Source organism: Gobius niger (assembly GCF_951799975.1).
Source record: "Gobius niger genome assembly, chromosome: 1".
Classification (NCBI taxonomy): Eukaryota; Metazoa; Chordata; class Actinopteri; order Gobiiformes; family Gobiidae; genus Gobius; species Gobius niger.
Window position 1 is genome coordinate 15,295,311 of NC_136852.1, and position 22,124 is coordinate 15,317,434.

General features: G+C 41.2%; 1 protein-coding gene across 3 annotated transcripts in view; it reads right to left on the minus strand.

Moving 5' to 3' along the window:
• Positions 1–22,124, minus strand: part of grik4 (glutamate receptor, ionotropic, kainate 4) — a 245,855-nt gene that overhangs the window by 198,620 nt on the left and 25,111 nt on the right. For 2 of the 3 annotated variants that reach the window (XM_079580067.1, XM_079580065.1), the window contains exon 2: positions 17,322–17,399. The exons of the other annotated variant lie outside the window; for it this stretch is intronic. The gene's annotated coding sequence lies outside the window, so the exon portion shown is untranslated. The remainder of the gene's footprint in view (positions 1–17,321; positions 17,400–22,124) is intronic. 3 annotated transcript variants of the gene reach the window in all.

A 22,124-nucleotide genomic window follows, 5' to 3' on the forward strand; every position in this document is an offset into this window, starting at 1 on the left:
AAGTGGGCATAAAATGACCAAATGCATCTAGTCTCATTAATGTAAAAAGTAAACAATGGGACATTCCTTGGACAGTTCAGAGACTTGACTTGGAGACGTATGTGCATCTCTGTTCTCGACTTCAGTTTGCTGTTCCTGCTTATTCTCAGATAATGCTCCAGTGCACTGCATCTCTTTATAGATTAATCGCATTGTTCAATATACGTTTATAGTAACAATAACTCTTTATCTTTATTGTCTATGTTTTGTTGCTTTCAGAAAACCATAATTTCCGCACCTACCGTGTTTTCCCGTGCGTCCCCAGATACCCTTCCTCTCCACTTATTTATTCCACTACTTCTCCTAAACTCATCAGTATTAACGACGAGGACGCGCACAATATTGCCAGCCATTTTCCACAGCAAATGAGAATGTAAATGTCACTTACAGGATGAGCATTAATCTTATGTCATTGCTTTAATGGAACACTTCCTCAAGAGAATTTAATTTCTCACCGGAGATCAACGAAAACACTTTACACTGCAACAACAGCCTGTACTTAACCAAGACAGTCCCTCTAAGATTTCAAAACGTTTTAGAGGAGTCCCGGCCCAAGAGAGGGGCTTTAGTGTTTGTAGTGGTAAGGGAAACCAGAACGCCCAAACACTAACCACTGTGCCACCTTGCAAACAGGAAGTATTTGATTCACTTGTTATTCTGGTGACACATTGACGATTGCGTTGTTTACCATCTGGACCGGCGATGATTGCTTTATTTCTGTGTTTTTTTGATGGATTTGTCAGATGCTTCTATCAACAGATGTTCCGATAGATTAATGCTTCCACTTGGTAATTCATCCACAACTTTCGGGAAACTGCCGTGTGCAGCTCCTAACTTTTGTCCTCAAAGTCCTTCCATACTCACTACGATTAATCAATTTTGTGTTCAAAGCACAGTTTTAGTCAGCCGGGAATCCACTTCCCAGCAATTACTGGGAAGAAAAAAAACTTCTTCTTCTTTTTTTTTTTTTTTTAAAGAATGTATATTTCTTGCTTTGAACAATTTCCAGTGAAGGCCCAGAATGAAAGGTTAGATCAAATGAATTCTTGAAGCACTTGAAGAGGATGTGGGATAAATAATAATGGGGAAACTTGTGAAGTGCTGACATATGTAAAGTTTCAGCAGAAAGGATATTGTTGCTGAATGTTGCTCCATCGCACTCTCTTTCTTTCTCCTTTCTTTTCATTATTCTTGGGGCCTTAAAGCTTCGGGCTGTTGTATACAAGCCAAAGGTACAGATTCTATTTCCTGTCAACATTGCCCCAAGGACCACAGAGCTTATTGTACAGCCTGCTCTCCCCATTAAGATGGCTTGTAAGTCTTAAATCTTTAGAGTTGTGACAGAGTGGAGCCTTGGGTAACCGATCGCGGATCAAATAAAGTGCGTTGCCGAGCGTGTCGTCATGCAGAGCTATGCCACACTATGATATCTCTGATTGACGCTTTTAAGAAGGTAAATAAATCGTGATGGTCTATTTCCCCAGCTTTGCTCGCCTCAAAACAACGCTGCCACGGCTACAGTAAATTTAGCGAACATGTACCAAGTGTGCAACAAAAAAAAAAAAACATGTCCACATCGTGTGCAGGGGACTAGCAATAAGCTTTGAGTTGGAGAGCTTGGAGGCACATTTTAAATTGCACACCACCACTGCAGTATAAGAAAGCCCAGGGTTTTTTATTGTGTACATTTGGTCAAACTGCCTTTAGCCTCGGGGTTCAGACAAGCATCACCATAAATTTGGTTTGCAGATTACAAAACAAGAGGACGGGCCTGAATTTCATGTTTCGCAAATGTAGATATAATACAACACACCGCAATATATTCTGATTACCATTGTCACATTTTTTGATCAACATTATTTTAAGATTTATTCAGCTCCTTGTGTGAGGGAAATTAAAATAAAGTTTGTGCAATGGAAATGCAACACTCGCCGGACTATTGTGTTCATTGCCAGACTATACTTGACATGCAGATTGATATTTCACCATCAAATCGATGCAATACGGAAAGGGCAGGAGAGCTGTATGGATTTTCTCAGCTTTTTTCTTTTGCTTTGGTGCGGTCATCAATTCCTATAGGTAATCTGGGAGAAGGGACCAACAGGAGGATGAGTCCGACAGCCGCAAAGTGCATCTGGAATGCGCTTGATTTATTTCCTCTTTAAACGGCAGCAAAACAAGCGTGCACTAAAACACGCTGCTATGATCGCACCTTCAAGAGACATAGTAAAAAAGGCTTTCATCCTTCAGAAGCTCGAGGTGACCACAGTGGAGGTCGCTCATTTCTTATTGAACACGCGGGATGTGGGTACCGTTTCCTATTTGAATTCATTTAATGTGGCACTGGCCAATTTGAATTTACATTTCCAGAAGCGCTACGAGAAAACTAAAAACGGATTTTCTCCAGCCACATTCCAATTATAAAACAGGAAGAAAATATGATAAATAAATAAATAAAAGAAACGGTTATTTACAAGGCCCTTACAACCCACTAGCGCTATGGCCATACAGTGTAACATTTCACTCAGACATTTACATTATGCTAGGAAAAATGTGAGATTGCAGGATAAATGGATCTAAACTAAACATGAACCGAACAGACATGGAACACGAATTTTACAAGAGAAATGTGTTCAAACTCTTGCGTAAAAGTCTCAGAGGAGGCTCATGTTGCACTTACACATATGTAAACCGGAGCTTATAATTAGCATTTTCCCAGTTTTAACGTAATGTTTAAGAAACTGTGGGTAAACGGGACAATATTTAGCAGTTTGTGCGTCAGCCTTGAGAAGTTGCCCCCCCACTAAATGTAAATTTAAATAAAAAAAATATGTCAATCTTTTGTGCTACATTTGTGCTGTTTTGTGCTGTAAACATTTTAGTTTGTGAGGTGTGCGCTTCAGAAGAGGACGAGGGTGAATGCCTGCAGGCTCGAAAAACTTTGTCATAGTTTAAAAACCGAACCAGCACAAGCAGAAATCTTTACAGCACAAAACAGCACAGAGGAAAAGGAAGCGGTTGACATTCTTACCCGTTTTATAAGGGGCAAGGTGACCTCAGATCTGACCAATAAAACAATCATTAGTATCCCAAAAACTAAGTGTTAATGGCATGATTGGGGGGGATTTCATCTCCCCCTGGTATCTCTGGTCAGAAAACCACAATTGCAACGTCGCTGCACCGAGTCGGCGCCACCAATACACACTAATGGAATCACGAAGAAGAAGCTACGGGCAAAGCTAACTGCGGGTTAGCGCCACTTAAACAGTATTTACAGCCAAGATTGAGTGAAAAACATTATCTCCATTGTGTAATTGGATGTACAAAATCCCTCTTTTCTGTCAGCGTAAGAAAAAGTAAAGTAGTCCGTGTGGTTAATAATGTGATAATAATGCTGGATGGAAAATAGTACAATATTTTGTATCTGTTGATGTATTAACTGAAACATTGCATCAAACACGCAAACAACAATTTGTGTATCATCACATTCATTTTCACCTTACATCTTCTACACTAAGTGATCGCAAAGAAACAACTAATAGGCAGAAAAATTATGAAATATATATATATATATATATATATATAAATATATACATACATATATATATATATATATATATATATGATAATAAACAATAAACAATAATTATTGCATTAAAGACACCTGTTTTGACATTATACAACTATTTATTCAGATTGTTATTTGTTGCTCACAATGGGCATCTGGAAATGAGTTAAGTAGGCACGACATATAACGTGAACAACAAAATGAACCGTCACAATGCTTGGATTTTTCCCTAAAAGCCTAGAAGGCCCATGTTGTGCTGTCTCGTTTAAGACCGGGACGAGGTACGCAACAATTGTGAGCTGCCCTATTGTGACGTTGCTCATCCATCACGATGATCGGAACAACCCTGTGACACTGTAGCATATCCTGTGTCCTGCATGTTCCAAAATGTGGAAAACCTATGAAAATGAAAGGAAAAGGGTAAATTGACTAGGTTCATATACTGACAATGTACCTCCATCAATCGTGATGACTACATTTTCAACTCTAAAGTGGGGATGTAAGTTCAAACATAATCTTATTTAAACTGCAAGGATTGCTACTAATAAATATATATAACTAGAAATCCAGCAGATTAGACCATATGAAGTAAACATTTGACTACTGCAAAGTATCCATGTGATTCTGATATTAGTTTGTCACTTAATATATCAGTCAGCCCCATTTCCAAGTTCTCAAAAGATGATAAGCCTGAATGGTAAATGTAGTAAGTGGCCAACTGTATGAACCACATAGGCCAAACTGAAAATATGACAGGCCCATGAATGTTTTTAAGTCGATCATACGGCTATAACTTTATGCTCTAGTATTCTTTTAATGTTGAACTGTGCATCATTGCCTCTCAATATGAAGGAATATAGCTTCCCTATCAGTCTGTGCCGTGACCCCAATTGGAGAGCCATATTCAGTGCAAAACACTGGAGAGATGAGACGCAACAGTGAGCTGGCCAGGCAGGCTGCGGGGGACCGATAAAGCTTTCAGAATTCAAGCTGTCACCGTCCGGCTGGCCCAGAAACTCACCACTCTCACCAACAGACCACCGTGGGCAAACAGACATCACCTGTAAACTTGTACTGTGGCAACAGTCCTAAAAAGACAAATCACCTCTGTTTTCAGCACAAGTACCGAGATGTTTGGCATTGCACTCAGGCAGGTAAGGAGATTCAATCAAAACAAAGCACTAATCCGTCTATTGTTAATTAATCTTTCCCCACAAAAACCTAAATAGATTTGTGAAAACCAAAACACACAGCTGCTGCACACAGAATATCTCAGACAAGATTTTCCCTGCTAAGTACAAGGAACACCAAAGAGGATCAGAGAAAGGTAGGGAAAGAAAATAATTCAGTAAAATAAGCTGACAGAGGAAATGGACCAGAAATGACAGAGAAAATCTAAAATCTAAATAGGAAACATTTAAATGGGCAGCCTGCTCATCAGCTTATTGAGTTCATTTCAGCTTGGCACACTTAGCTGAGCTGCCTCATTTTGCACGTCATGTGTTGAGGAAACATGACCAGTTAGCTCCAGACATTATGACTGACGTTTTATGACTTTACTGGCGAGCCAAATGACCTGGAGAATATGCAGTGAAGACTCTAATTGGGCAAAATCTCTGCAAGTCCACCAGAGTAGATGGACTTTAGCCTAATGAACACACTAAGACCACCAGAGACTCAGCAATGATCCAACTATGTAACTAAAGAAAGAACTTCCAAGAGTTCGACTGTAATCAACGAGTGACTGGAGGACACAAGGATGGGCGCACAACAAAATTAAAGATGGACATTTTCAAACTGATGGCTATGGAGAGAAAGATGAACTGGAAGAGAATAGAGCACGGGGGAGGGCATATTAGGAGCGAGGGAGAGAGTTAGTGGCAGACTGCCACTCTGGCCACTGCAGGACAGAACCCGCTCATTTAGGCGTGTGCAGTGGTCGCTGTTGAATGGCAGTAGTGCTTCCTCTGCTGCTGGTCTGAGGGACGTGCCTGGAGTGTAGAGCAGCCTCCTTCCTGTGGCCTGGGGCCTTAAATCAGTTCTGCTCTAGACACACAACCAGCAGCTGCACTCACTCCAGCCCACGGAGGCCCTGCTCCTCTCCACAGAGACGCCCCATTTGCTCACTGTGACCTCAGGGTGGACTTCACAGGACATTGTTGACCTTGAACATTCAGGGAAATGAGAAAAGCCAAAAATCTGCTTGTTTTGAACTGCAAGCAAAAGGACACGACAGTGTTTTAATGTTAGACAGTGAAACTTAGGAGATAGGGCTGTGGGCTGTCACAATTTCAAAACTTCAGTCTGACCAACTTGTTAGATAGTGCATGCAGAGACTTTGAACAATGGCTAAAGCCTACTTCAGATGCAGCAGCATTACAAAGCTGCATGACTTTCATTGCCATTGGCAGTAACCTTACCTCGGCACACCAGGAGATCATACATTCTCCTGTTGTTCATGTTCATTTATAACACAAGACCGAGTACCACTGTCCTCCCGAGGGGACACACCATTATGCATAATTTAGCAGCAGTTCTATGAAAGCAAAGGTCACTGGACCCCACTAATGACATGTTTGGGAAAGACATTTGGATAAACTCACAATCGCGCTGTTTAAAAGCTTGAGCTATGGATGTTAACGGTATAAGCTGCAGCTCCACATAAATGGCAATGGTAAATGGTTCCCTCATTTTATACAGTGTATAAACACACAACCACACACTTGGACACACAAAGCGCTTTATATCGAGAAGCCACTCACCCACTCCCACTCTCACACTTATACACCAATGAACACTGGAGGCAAAGTGGCTGGAATGTCTTGGTCAAGGACACCATGACACTGCACACCTGTGTGAGCATAACTCTATATAACAAACCAATCAACCATTATACTGAATGTGTATTTCTCATTTCTGTTATTGTAATGTTATGATATAAAGGTTTCTCAACACTTTTCTTACTTTGGCATCTTTAAACCATTGATGGTCAAGTTATGTTTTATCAATCTTGGTTCAGAACACAGGCTTTTGGTTCTCCATTCAACATATTCGTTCAAAGGGATTTAACATTAGCTGGAGCAGAGAGGAGAGTAATTATCTTTAATAACATACGCGCAGTGTGAAAACAGGTCTAATTTAAGAGTAGCATCACTAGAATTAGCGAGTGGATAATCATTTTTAAGGACAAAGTACATTTAAATGATTTGTACAGTACACTGCGTTCCAAATTATTATGCAAATGACATTTTTCTAAGATTGTCTAAATTGTCAAGTCAAATGAGAGTCAGCATGATTTTCATGTCTTTAACTGGTAGATGATCATTTAAATGTGGTTGAAAAAATGTCCCAATAAATAAATATAGTAAAAACCTTAAAATCTACTGTTCCAAATTATTATGCAACTCATCGGTTCAATACATTTTAAAGCTTGTAATTAACTGAAAATGGCCATTTGTTGAATTTGTTGCATTAGGTCATACTTACTTAATCTTAACAGGTCAAGTTATATTTTACCATAGGAGCCCTTGTGTGATAGCAGCTTAAAAATTGAACGAGACTGTTTGAAAATGAGTCTTCATGTATTTTTGAGCCCGTTGCAGCCGTTTCTGTTCATCAGCTTCAATTAACAGTTTAGGGGAGGCCCGGATAGAAGGTTTATGCACAACTGCAGCCTCTGGAGGGTCCTACACCTTGATGTTCGGGAGACTCCAGAGGCACCAGCAGCTTCAAATACCTGTATGCTGCTTTGTAGCATCTGTTCTCTTAATCTGATGTGTTTGTCTGGCTGAAACCGTCCTTATTGTGCCTTTATCTGCACAAACCCGATTGTGCTCTGAATCATCCACAAATCTCTTATCAGTATGATGACTACGCTTAATCTTTCATGAAACATCGAAGGTGTTCATACCTAGACCAAGGCATTCAACTATTTCATACTTTTATCAGCAGAAAGACCCTTTTTCTTTCCCATATTGCTTGAAAATGATAAATAAAGTGGAACACCCTTTTTCAGCAGTTTTTCCGTTAACTGGGCTTAACCTGACAACTCATCCCAGGTCTCTGAGATTAATGTCAGTGATTCAAAGAGCCCCGAGACACAATACTATCCATGAGCTTCATTTAAAAAAAAAAATGTTTTAACCTTTTTGACACAAAAATACAATTTGCATAATAATTTGGAACGCAGTGTATGCCATTTTGAAATTGAAGTCACTCCCCAGATCTAGATAAATGATACCTCACACACTGGCATGTCCAAGCTACAAGTTTGCAAAAAGCCTAAAAATAAATTCAAAAGGAGGGTCATTTGAGGCAATTACATTTTCACTACATCTTTCCAAATTACTACTGGAAAATAATCAGAACAAAGTAGAATAGCGCGAGCTGAAGGCTGTAATATATCAACAATCTATTTCATCAAACTTTCCGGAGCCTTATCGTCTTTGGTAAAATTGTCTCTTTACGACCAAACCATCATCCTAATTATGAGTTGAACCTGCAGGCCTGGTTTTACAGCCTAATCTTGGCTTAATCAATACTGCACATGAAGTGTTATTGTGCATCTGTTGTTTTGTTCCACTAATGTTCTATATGCATGGCTTTCATCTTTATCATTAGGCTACGTGTTCATAATTATAAGCCTAAATGAGGCTTTAGGCGTTTGAGTCACCTTGAATAGTGAATAGCTGAGAAATAGGTCTCTGCTTGCAATGAATGTACTAGAAAAATAAGCTAAAAAGCGTTCAGAGCCAATAAGGTCTCAATCTGTTTTTCATTAGAAATCCATTTTATTCATGAAAACGCTTCAGCCAGCCTCTTCAAAGAGCATTTAGACGGGGCTTATCCACATTTACAGGTACGTGTTTGACAACCACTGCCACAATGACTAGCCTGACCAGCCAGAAAATTATTCCTTACAAAGACGTGTAAGTCTGAGATCAGGGGTGTTTTCTTTGAATTCCCCATGGGCGTGATCGACAAGCATATTAACCAATCGAAGAAAATCTGGATATGGCACGTATTTTGTTTAAAAAAGAAGTTAGTGGTTTAACGATGGCCAAAAGAGCAGAGACTAATGTTTGAGTTCTATGTCGTTTTTGGCACAAAAACTAAACGATACAAGGAGTCATAAGCAACTCGGTTCAGATCTTTAAGGAACAGGCCACCGTTTTTCCATACTGAGATATGTTCTCACCTGAGCTTAGACGAGTTAATGCGTTCCTGTCTCAGTCACACAAAAATACCTAAGATGTTGTTAGCATTTAGCCTCTCCTCCTTTATGGGGACAAACAGGGGTGAAGTTAGAATCGATAAAGCTCTTCCACCTTTTCCCTATTTAAATACGTTTACGGTGAGTAGTTACACGATCCAAATACAGTTACACAAAATTATGTAACCGTATTTAAATAGGGAAAACGTGCAAGAGCTTGGTCGCTTCTAACTTCATCCCCGTTTGGGTCCATAGAGGAGAGGAGGAGAGGCTAAATGCTAATAAGGTCTTTGGCCTTTGTGCGTGTCTGAGCACACGCACAAAGGCCAGACAGGTACGCATCAGCTCGTCTAAGCTCAGGTAAGAACATATCTCAGTATGGAAAAACGGTGGCGTTGTTCTGTAAATGTAGGAGAATTCAACACAAATGCTGTTTACAATCAATGTACGTTTGGAACAGGAGAAAAAGATTTTAAATAGACGGCAACAAGAAGAAAATCCTCTTAGAAAAGATGAAGCATCAACATTCAGGACGGTACATTCTTGTTCATTTAAGAAAACATTTTACTTGTGATTAATTCGGTCTTCCCATCGTGACAACGCGTGATTGGATCGATATAAAACCTTTCGAGATTTGATTGGCTGTTCCAGATGGTCCTGCTTTAGAACTAGCCTGATAAACCACACTCACCTTCTTTCTGCACGAAAGAAAGTGGGTCTGGCCGCGCACGGTAAACAAGTTGTTGATTGGCGGCTAAGGCCTAGCCGAACCAATCACGACCATCACAGAGAAATGAGAAGGTTACGTCACTCGCTGCACCACTATGTTTTTAGTTCAATTAACGTTAACATTAGCCAAAACTAATCATGGATGAAGTAGTCAAGGATTTTGCCTCGCGTTCTCCGCGTGAGTTTATATTCACTTCATATTTGTTTAATTGGACACAGCTGTCGTCACGTCCGCTAATCGCTAATTGGTTTATTTCACTGACAATCTGTGCGCGTTAGGCCCGCCCGTTCAAACTGCTCCAATTACCCCATGACCAGACTAATTCCCTGTGTGGAATGGACAGGGAAGAGTATGGCAGAGCCAGGCAACTTTAGAACAGATACAAAAAGCAGGAGTGGACGGCTACTGAATTACAAGAACATCTGGTTTTATGCTACTATCATGCTCCATGGAGATGGATATTTAACTATCTGTATTGGTATTGATGGTTTATTAATCCCTTACATTATAGCGGTTCACTATAAGAGAGTCTCCATATGCTCGTGTTTATTCCGTTTTCATTAATCATTCAGCTCTACATGAAGAAAACTGTAAAAGTCAAAGCCATGTTACGTCAATGCAAACATCATAAATGATTATCAGGCAGTCTACAGACTGTACCAGACAACATCGCTTAAGACGCCAAGAAATTACTGTATTGCTGATTTGTATCCATCCATTAATCACTGTGATTCAACTGGCAAGTAAAGCAATGGCAAAAGCTGCAATTTTTCTTTGTACCACATTTGGATCTTTCTTGATGGTCCACTTGAATCCAGGGTTCTTCAGTCTCTAAAACTCAAACAACCCCCTTTGCCTTTGAAGCACTCTCCCAAAATGAGTGCTGATAAAATAAAGACATGAAGCACTTAATGGTTCTTTCATTTTAGGTCAAAAACATCTCTTAAAGCCTGCCCACTACAGATGCAATCAGTGTTTCAGTATTCTGTCAGCCTAGTCAACCGCACAGTCAAAGGCTGACAGTGCGGATCAATAACATGATACCAAGCCGCTGTGATGAATGTATGTGCCATTTTTACATGATGCATATTGAGCCCATGTCACAACCTGTGGATATAGATCTGAACCCAGCAGTGTTGGTGGATTTACACATTTACATAGAGTATGGTCACGTCACAGACCAGACTGATTCTTTTTGAAGCTAGAATATGTCTGATGCCAATGCAGCATTTGTGCTATTTTATATGATACCGAAATGTTAGACGGTCAATGGCCATGTTGCATCATTTATCTAAAATGAAGAAGAGCAAAGGATGAAAAGCCAGAAAAAAAAACTCTTCCATATTATAGTGTCCGATGTCAGCACACAACCATGAGGTTCAAGAAGAAGCACAGTCCTCGTTCATTGTTTATTTATTGACTTTGTGCACGTTTGTGCCCGCAAGGTGTCAGCCAAGGTGTCAGTATTATTTGTTCATTTGGTTGGGGCTGGGGCAGTGCATGTGAAGTAGTGCGTAAGTAAGGTCTGTAAATAGCCTGGACAACTGTCCACAGCTAAACCCCCCTTCACTCTCCCATCACACATGAATCCAAGCACCAGTGAACACAGACACTGCAGGCAAGTGAAATGTCTTGTCCTAAGACACAGCAACATTATGCACTGGTTGGTTGAAGAACCTTTGGATAAACCTGGCATCACTGAGCCACTGCTGCCCCATATCACTCACTGCCACACCTGCGGAAGTCTGACCAGAGCAGCTACATGAGTGATGGAGAAGATTCTCTCCCCAATGCTCAGTTGGCGTCACAGCGAGATTTAGGTAGTGATATTCCATACCCTCATATTTCCAATGCTGTGTAAATGTCTGTCTTTATTCTTTCAAAGGAAACGATGTGAGCAGTCAGCACATTAACGTGCCTGCGGTGTAGCCTGACAGTGACGGCAGCAGTTACAGACTCTGACATGTTCGGTGTGACCTCCGTACAGCAGGCCAGAGCAAACACCTGCTCCCATCCCAACACAGACACTGGGACATATGTCCAGCTCACAGCCTCGGGCCATCACATAGCATGTCTCCTCACACAGATCATTTCCCTGTTGTAAACAGCGTCAAATCCAATCGGCTCAACATGAAGGCATTCGTCCTGGGTCTGAAAGCGCGCACTTGTTTGGTGATTAAAGAGGATCACAATGAGAACGCAGCAGCCGCCATCCTCTGCTACAACACGCCCCTCTCGTCTGCTCTCTCCCTCTGCTGCAGCCGCTGCCACTAGTCAGTGACTGGAATTTAATCAGCTTTCATCCTCACACAGAGGTGGCCTCGAGCAACAGCACTCAACTGGGAATGTGAGGAGGAGCATGCTCTGTTTCCTAATTATGAATATGGGGCCGGATAGACAGTGCTAACATTTTTGTAATAGGCTAATATTTCAGAGTCAAGTAGGGGTGTTTGTGTAAGACATTAGGGGTAAATCTGAGTGCATAACTTAACAGTCGCAATAGATGGTTTGGTAAAAGAAGCCAAATGAATGTCAGTGTTGAGCTATGAAATTGAATTTGTTTTGAATTTTGTTTTTTGCTTTACTACCTATAAACATGTTCTGAAATACATGAAATTCATGAAACTTTAGTCTTTTGTTAACGCCCTTCTCAAATTGTGCAGGCTTAATTAGGGCTATGAGGGGTGGCGTCTAATTCAAAACAGAGGTGAGTGAGTCTTAAACCATGCAACGGGATCACCTCCTCCTATTTAACAGACAATAATCTAGTTACAAGACACACAACAGGCAACTCGGCTTTCACAGACCAATCGATGCAAGACTCCATCATATTCATTACATCAAGCGGCTACAAAAATGTGAAGCGTTTCAGTCGCACAGATACAATTGGCATCGACCTGTTTATAATCTAATTTAGATAAAACCAATAGCACTTAAAGGCTGCTGCTTCTGCAAATAATCTGGAGATATGTATCGTAGAAAAGTTGTACGTGAAATCTGGGGACAATTCCTTCATCAACATAAAGTACATTCCAAATGGACTTCCTTTTCCACTAAATCACTTGGAGAACTTTTTCTAAAGCTGTTTCACCTGTCTCAATCAATTTTTTGAAAACAATGAAACAATAAAATCTCCACATCAAAGTGTTGCCATTTCGCACGCGTCACACAAATGAAATTCATTGGAATCTCCACCTCTACACGTCTTTCACAGGGAGCACATAAACCAATATGTGATAAATGGCCCTGCTCTCCAGAACAAATCATTATTTTCTGTGAAATGTTCAGTAACTCATTTTCTTGCATTTTCATAAGCTCAACTCGACGGATGCCATTATCTAAATGGGTCCATCATGGCCCTGTCTCTTATCAAAGAAGCCCAGGATTGCACTGGAACTGTCGTGTTGCTGCACCATAAGCCACTACAAAGCACGTTATTCTGTAAAGCCACAACAACTGCAGGGTTTGTGTCGGGGATATCAATGCATTTTCAACGCTACTTTTATAACATACTGTATATGTAGAGGAAGATTCACAAAGTGTCAATTATTTGCAATACGGCAACCTTTTAACCTTGCACATGCTTTACGTAAAGTTAATTAACAGTGGGCGCTGGTTTCATGCTAGCAGCCATTAGTGGAAAGTGCATAGAACAAAGTGATTCTGATATAATTACATGTAAAGGCCTCTCTTCTTTACTTACATGATGTGAGAGCATTAATAGCTTCATTCTTCACTGGAGAAAGTACTGCATAGGCCATGCAGTATTACATTTGGAGCAGTCATTTTCCTGTTCCTTCTTGGCTTTTACAGTGTCTGTCCAAAAAGGATTCTGGATAAAGGAAAAACACTCTTGTGATTATTCGCTTCAGTGTCGCAAATGTAATTAGATTTGCAATCAATGTTTAGTTCCCAGTGCACATTTTAAACATCCTCAGGAGAAATAACATGTGAGAAAAAATAATATATATATATATATTTAATATATATGTTAAATATAAACTAGGGCTTTAACAGACTAGTCGTCTACTGTGGCACTAGTCGAAATCATTTTAGCCGAGTCAACTAGTCGTGTGTTAATCTCTCCCTCTCTCTCTCTCTCTATGCCCTTTTGTGTTGATGCTTGAGGCTTGCAAGTTACAGTGAACTTTAATATAAGTTGTTTACTTTTAAATGGCTGTGTGTGTTGAAAAACACGGGATAATTTCCTAGTTTCAACATATGTGAAGGCAGAACCCTTTTTCGGTGCCGATATGAGCGAGCTAAAGCTGGGACTGTCTCCACTGTCACCTCACACTGCGACCTCTCACACTTCTCTCTCACACGGATGGACTCATTTGACTCGACTTTGACTATATTGACTGATAGTAAGCAAGTAAGTGCTTTACTTGTCACTGTACAAGCGTACAACGAAATTGAGTTCAGGTGTTAGTCCTGAGCCGCTACGACTGAGCTGCACCGCCACTGTGGGCCAACTTGACCAGCATGTTTTTGGAGGTCGGAGAAATCGTAGCACCCGGAGGAATCCTGGCTGGCCTTCAGTCTTCTCTGATCCTCTGAAATGGGGCACCGCCTCCTGGGTTTGTCTTTGTTTCAGAACGTGGTGTCCTGCACTGGTCAGCTCCACCTCCTCCTTCTTTCTCTTCCTTCTGTGCAGCTCCCTCCTCTCCACAACGGACTTTCACCCTCTTCTGGGAAGAGCTTAGCAGTTAATTTGTTTTATTCTCCAGTGAACATCCATTAGCCAGAACAATAGAAGGCATGTGTGGCTTAGCTGTGAGTCTCGCCCTGATACCTCCTTGTTTGTTCCTTCCTTATTTCCTGTAGCGCCTCCTGTGACACCTCCTCTGTGCTGCATGTGTAGGGAGCTCTTGGTGCCTCTTCAGTGTCTCAGAAGAAGCTAAGTTGACCTTTAAAAATCTGTAGTTGTCAAGCCCTTATATGAACTTAGAATGTCACAACATTTTTGTTACGGTCTTTAAGCCATACTCTAACAACTCTTAACAGGTTTTTAATACAACAAAATCCTATGAAGACATTTGTGGTAGAAATGTAAACTATATTTTCATACGTACAAGACACTGTTATTGGACGAGCGCCATTACAGGTCACACTTCTTGAAAAGCACATACACAGCTTTAGACTGAACAATGGCTGGACTTAGACTGTGACGATAACGACAATGGCTCAGAGCTAAAGGCCGTCATTACCGTCGAGCACCGGAAACATTGCTTATTGAGAGCAGGATGACCTTGGTGTACAAATTGCCTCTCTATTGAGCTGCGCTTTGACACCGCTCCATTCCAGAGTCGTCCTCTGCAGATGACGCATCCTTGAGCATATCGTGCTTGTCTCGTTATGATTGTCACAAAAGCAAGCATTTGACAAAAGAAGAAGGAGCTTGAGAAGGAGGGACAAAAGTTGGCGGTGCTGAAGACTTCGCAGACACAACTTCAACTTGCCTCATGATGAGATCAGCAAATGGACCACGATTCAATGGTGCCATAGATGAAGTAGGATAAAAGCAGTGCAATGTCCAAGGACCAACGTGATGATATTCAACTCATCGACACAAGTTGTATATCACTTCATTCTGTAGGACATCCAATAGAACCAAAAGAAAGAAATTCAGAAAGAAATTATCAGATCAGTTTGTGGATGCAAAACAACTTTCTCCAGCTAAATGCAGACAAAACTGAGATCATTGTTTATGGCCCACAGGCACAAAGACAAAGTGTTGTCAGTCACCTTGAGTCTCTCTCTCTAAAACCAAAAAATCAGGTTAGAAATCTAGGAGTAATCATGGACTTAGACCTGAACTTAAAGAGCCACATCAAAGCAATAACATCAGCAGCTTTTTACCATCTGAAAAACATTGCTAAAATCAGAGGAATAGTGTCAAAACCAGACTTAGAGAGACTTATCCATGCATTTGTCTCCAGCAGGTTAGACTACTGTAACGGCCTGCTCACTGGCCTCTCTAAACAAGCTATCAGACAGCTACAGTACATCCAGAACGCTGCTGCTCGAGTTCTGACAAGAACCAGGAAATACGACCATATTAGTCCAGTGCTCCGGTCTCTGCACTGGCTTCCCGTCACTCTGAGAATAGACTTTAAAACAGCTCTGCTTGTGTACAAGTCTTTTCATGGTTTAGCTCCAAAGTACATCTCTGACATGTTAGAGCCGTATGAACCATCTCGGGCCCTGAGAACTTCAGGGAGGGGCCTCCTGGTGGTTCCCAGAGTCAATAATAAACACGGTGAGGCTGCGTTTCAGTTTCATGCAGCTAAAATCTGGAACAGTCTTCATGAGGACGTGAGACAGGCCTCAACTCTGACAATGTTCAAATCCAGGCTGAAAACAGTTCTTTTTACCGATGCATATGACTGAAAGTACTTTATCTGCAGTCTCGCCTTTTACTGTAATTGATTAATTTTATGTTGATGTTTTTATTGATTCTATTTGTTTTCTTGTATTTATGCAATTGTGAAGCACTTTGAATTGCCTTGTGTATGAATTGTGCTCTACAAATAAACTTGCCTTGCCTACTTTAAAGGGACTATATGTTTTAAAAATGTTAAAACCAAGTATTTTCATCCCCCTAAATGTTCCAGCAATGTCCTAATGTGTAGAATGAGCCCAGACTTATCCACCACAACTGCCTCTAAAATCCTGCACTGTCATTCAAAAAGGTGTTAATTCGGGTCCGAAGCGCCGTCATGCACGAGCTTAATATAGAAGTTGCAGTTACGCATAAGACCTGAGGTGGCAGTAGTGAGCATAAAATGACTAACTTGTATCTAGCCCCTTTAAGAAACAAGCTCGGTTTTTAGATCAACACAGACACAGGAACAGGGGAAGTGCAACGATGATGGTGCAAAGATGAGAACGTTTTAAGAACAAAGGTAAGAAGATCAAAAAAATAATCGTTTATAGACAATGTTCTTCCTTTCATTATTTCATGAGCAGACAATTATACACAACAACAAAAATTTGCATACGCTTTGTTTGAACAAAAGTGCCACAAAATGTTTCCTGCCAAGCTGTAATTACTCATAATTACATACATTATTGAAATTTAACCAATCTTCTCCAAAAGCTGAACATACTTGGTGTCAAATTCAACCAAGCTACCTAAGAATAAGATATGGTTCAATATCAGAGACAGTGGGCGGCATTTACAGTTTGTGCAGAGCAATTCTAAATCAATAAACAGCACACCCACACTCTCTACAAGCGGGACTATGTTGTAACTAAAAAGTGTGACAAAGGGCAATAAACCCGGGTTGTGCAGGGCCCTGTCCTGCACAAATGAGCTCATGGGTATACGCTCCATACCTGCATGTCCACGTCCCTCCCCGGAGTCTCAATGTGGTAACGCGCCATCTGTCACTGTCATCGTAATTAATCTGCGGCTATTTAGTAGATAATGAGAAGCTGTCATGGGTTTTGTGCCGATTCACTTTCCAGAGGCTTGTGAGTGTCTGTGATCGCATGAGAAGAAAAAACAGAAGCGCAGACATAGAGGGTGTCGCCACGCAAATGCGGAAGTGTTTACCAGCCTCCTCAAGGCCGCTCATCGTTGGAAAAACCAAGCGCATATGACACAACTCGAAGAAGCAATCAACAAAAGTGGCCTTTTGTCTCATGAGAAGCGGAGCAGCTAATCTCCGCCCCCGTCATTTATGTCACGGGCTAAAGAGGAGATTTTAAATTACAACAGAGGAGGCTCAGGCTAGGTATGATTATGTCAAGTGTGCCATATTTACCTTGTTATTTACAGGGAAGGTCCCAGTGCCAATGAAGACGGCTTCAATGTGCAGGGTTGCAGCATCACCCAGGCAGCTCTAGGAAAAAGAGAGAGAAAAAAAATTCCAATCACATGTGAAAATTAAAAGCAGGAGAGAAACCTGTTCCTGCTCACAATGGAAATTGGCTTGTCACATACAATATCTCATACCTCAGCACTAATATTCACACAAGACACTGTTGGAAAAAAAAATTAAATTATGGCTATATAAGACAGAGTCGCATAACCTTTTAATGTAGCGACATGTTAAGTTCATCTTCCTCCACAATGACGTAAACCAACTGCCAACAAGGAATATTTTACAGCAGGCGAGAGGATTGATTGCACAGCGCCAGAAAATATATGGAACAGAGCAGAGCAGCCAAAGTAGCGAGACATATAGCAAGTAATTTTGCACACGCAAAAATGGGTCTATTATCTTACAGATATTTTATAAATATAACATAAAATCGATCAGAGCTGTCAGAGAAATGAAGTGTGGCTGGCAGCTGAGCAGCGAGAGCTCAATAATGAAATGGACTCGTGAAGGCTGACAGTCAGAAGAGTAAGAGAATAGTTTTTAAACCCAATTCACCCCCGACACAGAGAATAATGAACTGCAAACTTGAGCAACTAATCTGCAAAAAGAGGTGACCACTGGGCCTGCCATATTTAATACGATAGCAAATCATCAGTTATGTCAAACGTCCTGTATCTGTATTGTATCTGTATGGAATTTCCCCCAAAAAACAAAACAATGAATCTAGTTCAAATTGTGATCGAAACTTACTTTACTTTCCAAAATGTACTCAATCACCCTGAATCTTCTCAAGGATGGTGCCATGTTTACAACATTCACTTAAACCAGGCTACATTATTTTTATGCTACTGTTTGAACACGTTGAGCAGAGTGAAGAAAATGTTTAAACATTAGCTCCCACATGGCTAATTGTTTTTTTTAGCATTAGTGATACTTTTGGGTTTAAAACAAAAAGAAAAAAGAATGCTTTGCAGATTAATCAAGTCAACATTTAATAGCTTTCTACCACATTGCATCTAAAGGTACGAGGAGAATGCTTAAATGGATACTTTTTAAGGTCTTGACAACTTAAACTCCTCCTAGCTTAAACTCCTGCTAGCTTCCTGGCCCAAGCTAGCACAGCTCACCCCTCTTCAGCAGAGCAGCAAGGGGCGAAAACATCCACCACAACACAAAACCCACTGCAGCTTCTTCTGACATCAGTGCGGGGATTTCACAGCAAACACAGCAAAACTACATTCACGAGCCAGAGGCAGCCTGGGGGAGTTTGTTTTGATAGAGGAAGAGGAGGAGTGTCTTAAAGGGACAGGGGGAATTTGCAACGCAGATCAGACAGATGTGGAGCCAACTTTGAATAAGCCAATTTTAGATCAATTTCTGACAAAAACAAAAAGTGAAATAATTATGTGTTTGAAATGATCACCAAATATAAAAAAGCATAGGGTAGCACCCCCACTGTAACAATTTTGGGTTCAATGACTGTTTGTAGGGGAGACCTGGTATGATTGTAACATGGGGAGAGTTGTAACCAATCAGGGATAAGATAGGAGTCAAATGATCATATCAGTGTTTACCCACTTCCTCCTTGATCCCACATGGTGGTTGTCAAGGCTGGAGACATGCAGATTCTATAGCAAAACAAATGATTTTGAGGTAAGAAAGTACATTGTTTGACCAAGACTATATTTAGTTTAGTGCTTATACTATCACACATAAACCATATGACACATTAGACACTCTTACATTAGATTAAATTGTAGTTTCTCAGGCAAAATGTGATGCACATTTCCTCTGCTAATTTCAAAGCATTATGCTAATACAGCTAGCTAAACAATGGCTGACAGGGGTGGGTTGTATCACATCTTTAAACAGTGTTACATCCCCCTACATACAACCAAGAAAATAACGTTTGTTAAAATATTGGGTGGGTCAAGAGTCAATCCAAAGTCTAACCTTTTAGATTTGGGTAAAGCTAAACTGGAGAAAACACACCTGAAGGCGGGGGTTAAGAGGTTAACAAGCACATTATTGAGGTGTAAGTACTACCAAACTATTTCAAAAAGTATTTATCATCCGTTTATGAACTACTGCATGTGTGTTACATTTAAGATATGACCATTTTAAAAAGCTCTTACTGGGTCAAGTAGCCATGGTAACACTATTAGTATAATGGTCTTCAATATTATCGTTTACATACTGTTATTTTCCGCAGCAACTTTTCACACTTCAGATGTGTTATCCTGACAAGCCTATTGTGACCACATGAATAAGTGGACTGTGGGCAGAATGATGAGGTGATTAAAAAGTACGGGGTCTTTGTGGCCACTCTTCATTTGCACTTGTTTATTGCCACAAGCTTACGCTATCAGCATTTGTTAACAAACTCATTTGGGTGATGGATCTTCACCACACTTTCACAGAGAGGAGTGCAGCGGCTTGGTTTGTGGACTGTGGCTTATGCTGAAAGGCCTCCACAAATTTATCTCGACAGAAGATCAGTGTTTGGTTTATAATTTTGCTTTACTTTAGCATATGCCGATCAATTACTGTGTGGCTCTACTTTTAACACATAATCAGGTTAGAAACAAATAATTTACAAATGTGTGAAATAATCCAAACTACTCTACAATCTACTACAATCTGTCCGAATCTGTCTGAGACTCTGACTTTGAAAGTGCGTAGGAAAGTAACAAAAAAATTCATACGCAAAGTTTATTTCCGATCTATAAAACCCTGCGTATGCGCCGAAACGCACACCTGACCGCAATCTTTCCTTCGCTGATTCCACCTGGAGCAGAAAGCTGCGGACCTCACGCCACGCCCTCTGCCCGCCTCCATTTGACCATAAAAGGCAATGCAAAGTGACTTATGAATGAGATTTCCCTAAACATGAGGCGATAATGAGTGGGTTTTACCGAAGGCGAGGTGCAGAGAAGGAGGGGCTGATGCTGCCGCAGCTCGGGCAGAGACGACACGGGCTCGAGGAGATTTATTGAAGAGTGAACTCTGCTTCTCTGATCACATGTATTGGCATCTTTCTACATATAAATATCAATAAAACTTTTCAAAACACATGTTTACAACGTAAAGAAGAGCCTTAAGTGTCGGCTAGATTTGCCAATAGCAAGATTTGGATATGCCAATAAAACACGATAAACTGTGGAGCATTTCAGTCAAACTCCAAACTCCAAGCAGCACGCGCTGTACATTAGGTCATGTTCTGTGTAGGATGAAGCAGCGGTTCAGTCCGGGTGGTGTGAGTGAGGAGAGGTCAGTGTCCGGGTGGTGTGAGTGAGGAGAGGTCAGTGTCCGGGTGGTGTGAGTGAGGAGAGGTCAGTGTCCGGGTGGAGTGAGTGAGGAGAGGTCAGTGTCCGGTGGTGTCTCAGGACGGCGCGCGCAGTGGAGCCGCGGTGCCGGTGCGCACTGCGTAAAGACGGCCTCGTCTGAAGGTCATGTGACCCGAGCTTTGGACATAAACCCAGTTGGTCAGACTTATGTCCAGAGATGACTCAATGCACAGGACAGCGGGGTCATTCCTGCTTCCCGTTAAAGGCTTTAGCGCCAGTGCGCATACGTGCACGGGTACGAGCGTGCACGTATGTGCGCACCAATATTCACAAACATCCTGATAAGTTGCTTATTTCATTCTAATCTTTGTCATTGCTGAAGAAAGTAAATTCAAACCATTTCAAACCAAACCAAACCAAACCTGACTTCCTCAAACAAGTCATGTCTCTGCTCTCCCGTCTCTCAGCAGTGTTTCTGAAAAGTGCGTACCTCGTACGGCAGCTATTTAGTTTGCATGGAGGAGCGCAATGTTTCACGTTCAGTTTGTTTTCTATAAATACCAACTTTGGCGCAGAGGAGCGGCTACGCAAAGTTTTGGCCTCATTTTGTGCGCAGCAAGCTTGATAAATGAGGCCCCTGATCTGGGGTTGCTGTCCAGGTCCAGGTTCAGCAACACTATGAGCCCAAAGAATGAGATCAGCTGACGATCTGAACATCCTGAATGACCAGGTTATTACATCAATGGATTTCTTCTTCCCTGACGGTATATTCCAAGATGACAATGCCAGGTTCAGGGAGCCTGAGACATCATTTTCACATATGTATTGGCCGCCACAGTGTCCGGATCTTAACCCCATAGAGAATCTTTGGGATGTGCCAGAGAAGGTTTTGCACAGTGGTCACATTCTCCCATCAACAATGCGAGATCTTGGTAGAAAATGAATGCAACACTGGATGGAAATAAATCTTTTGGCTTTGCAGAAGCTTAGTGAAACAATGCCACAATTAAACATTAAAGCATGTAACCTTGCACCCAGTGCACCTTGAAGCCATGATCACAAGTCCAGACATTATAGACCACAGTGCGTTACTAGAGTCGCAGGAGAACAGCGAGTCTTTGAACTGGGTAGAGCAGTGACAGCACATTTGAATGAAACAGGCCCAGATCTATAGGGGTGCAAAAGGGTGCATAGCAACCTCATTTCAAAATGTTTGTTAAAACTCTGATGCCCCGTAAGTCAGCTTGTTCTGGAGCCGGCACTGGAATGAAGCCAGTCTGAGACTAAGATGAATGATAGCTTCCCCTTTGAAGAAAAGAGTTGCAATAACCCAGCCTGCTTATGGAGAGAACTATATTTACAGAGGCAGTTGTTAGTGATTTAGAGGTTATGGTGGACATTCAAAGTTCAGCAAATGACTCTAACAATAACATAGAGCCGGAACATTTCTGTAATA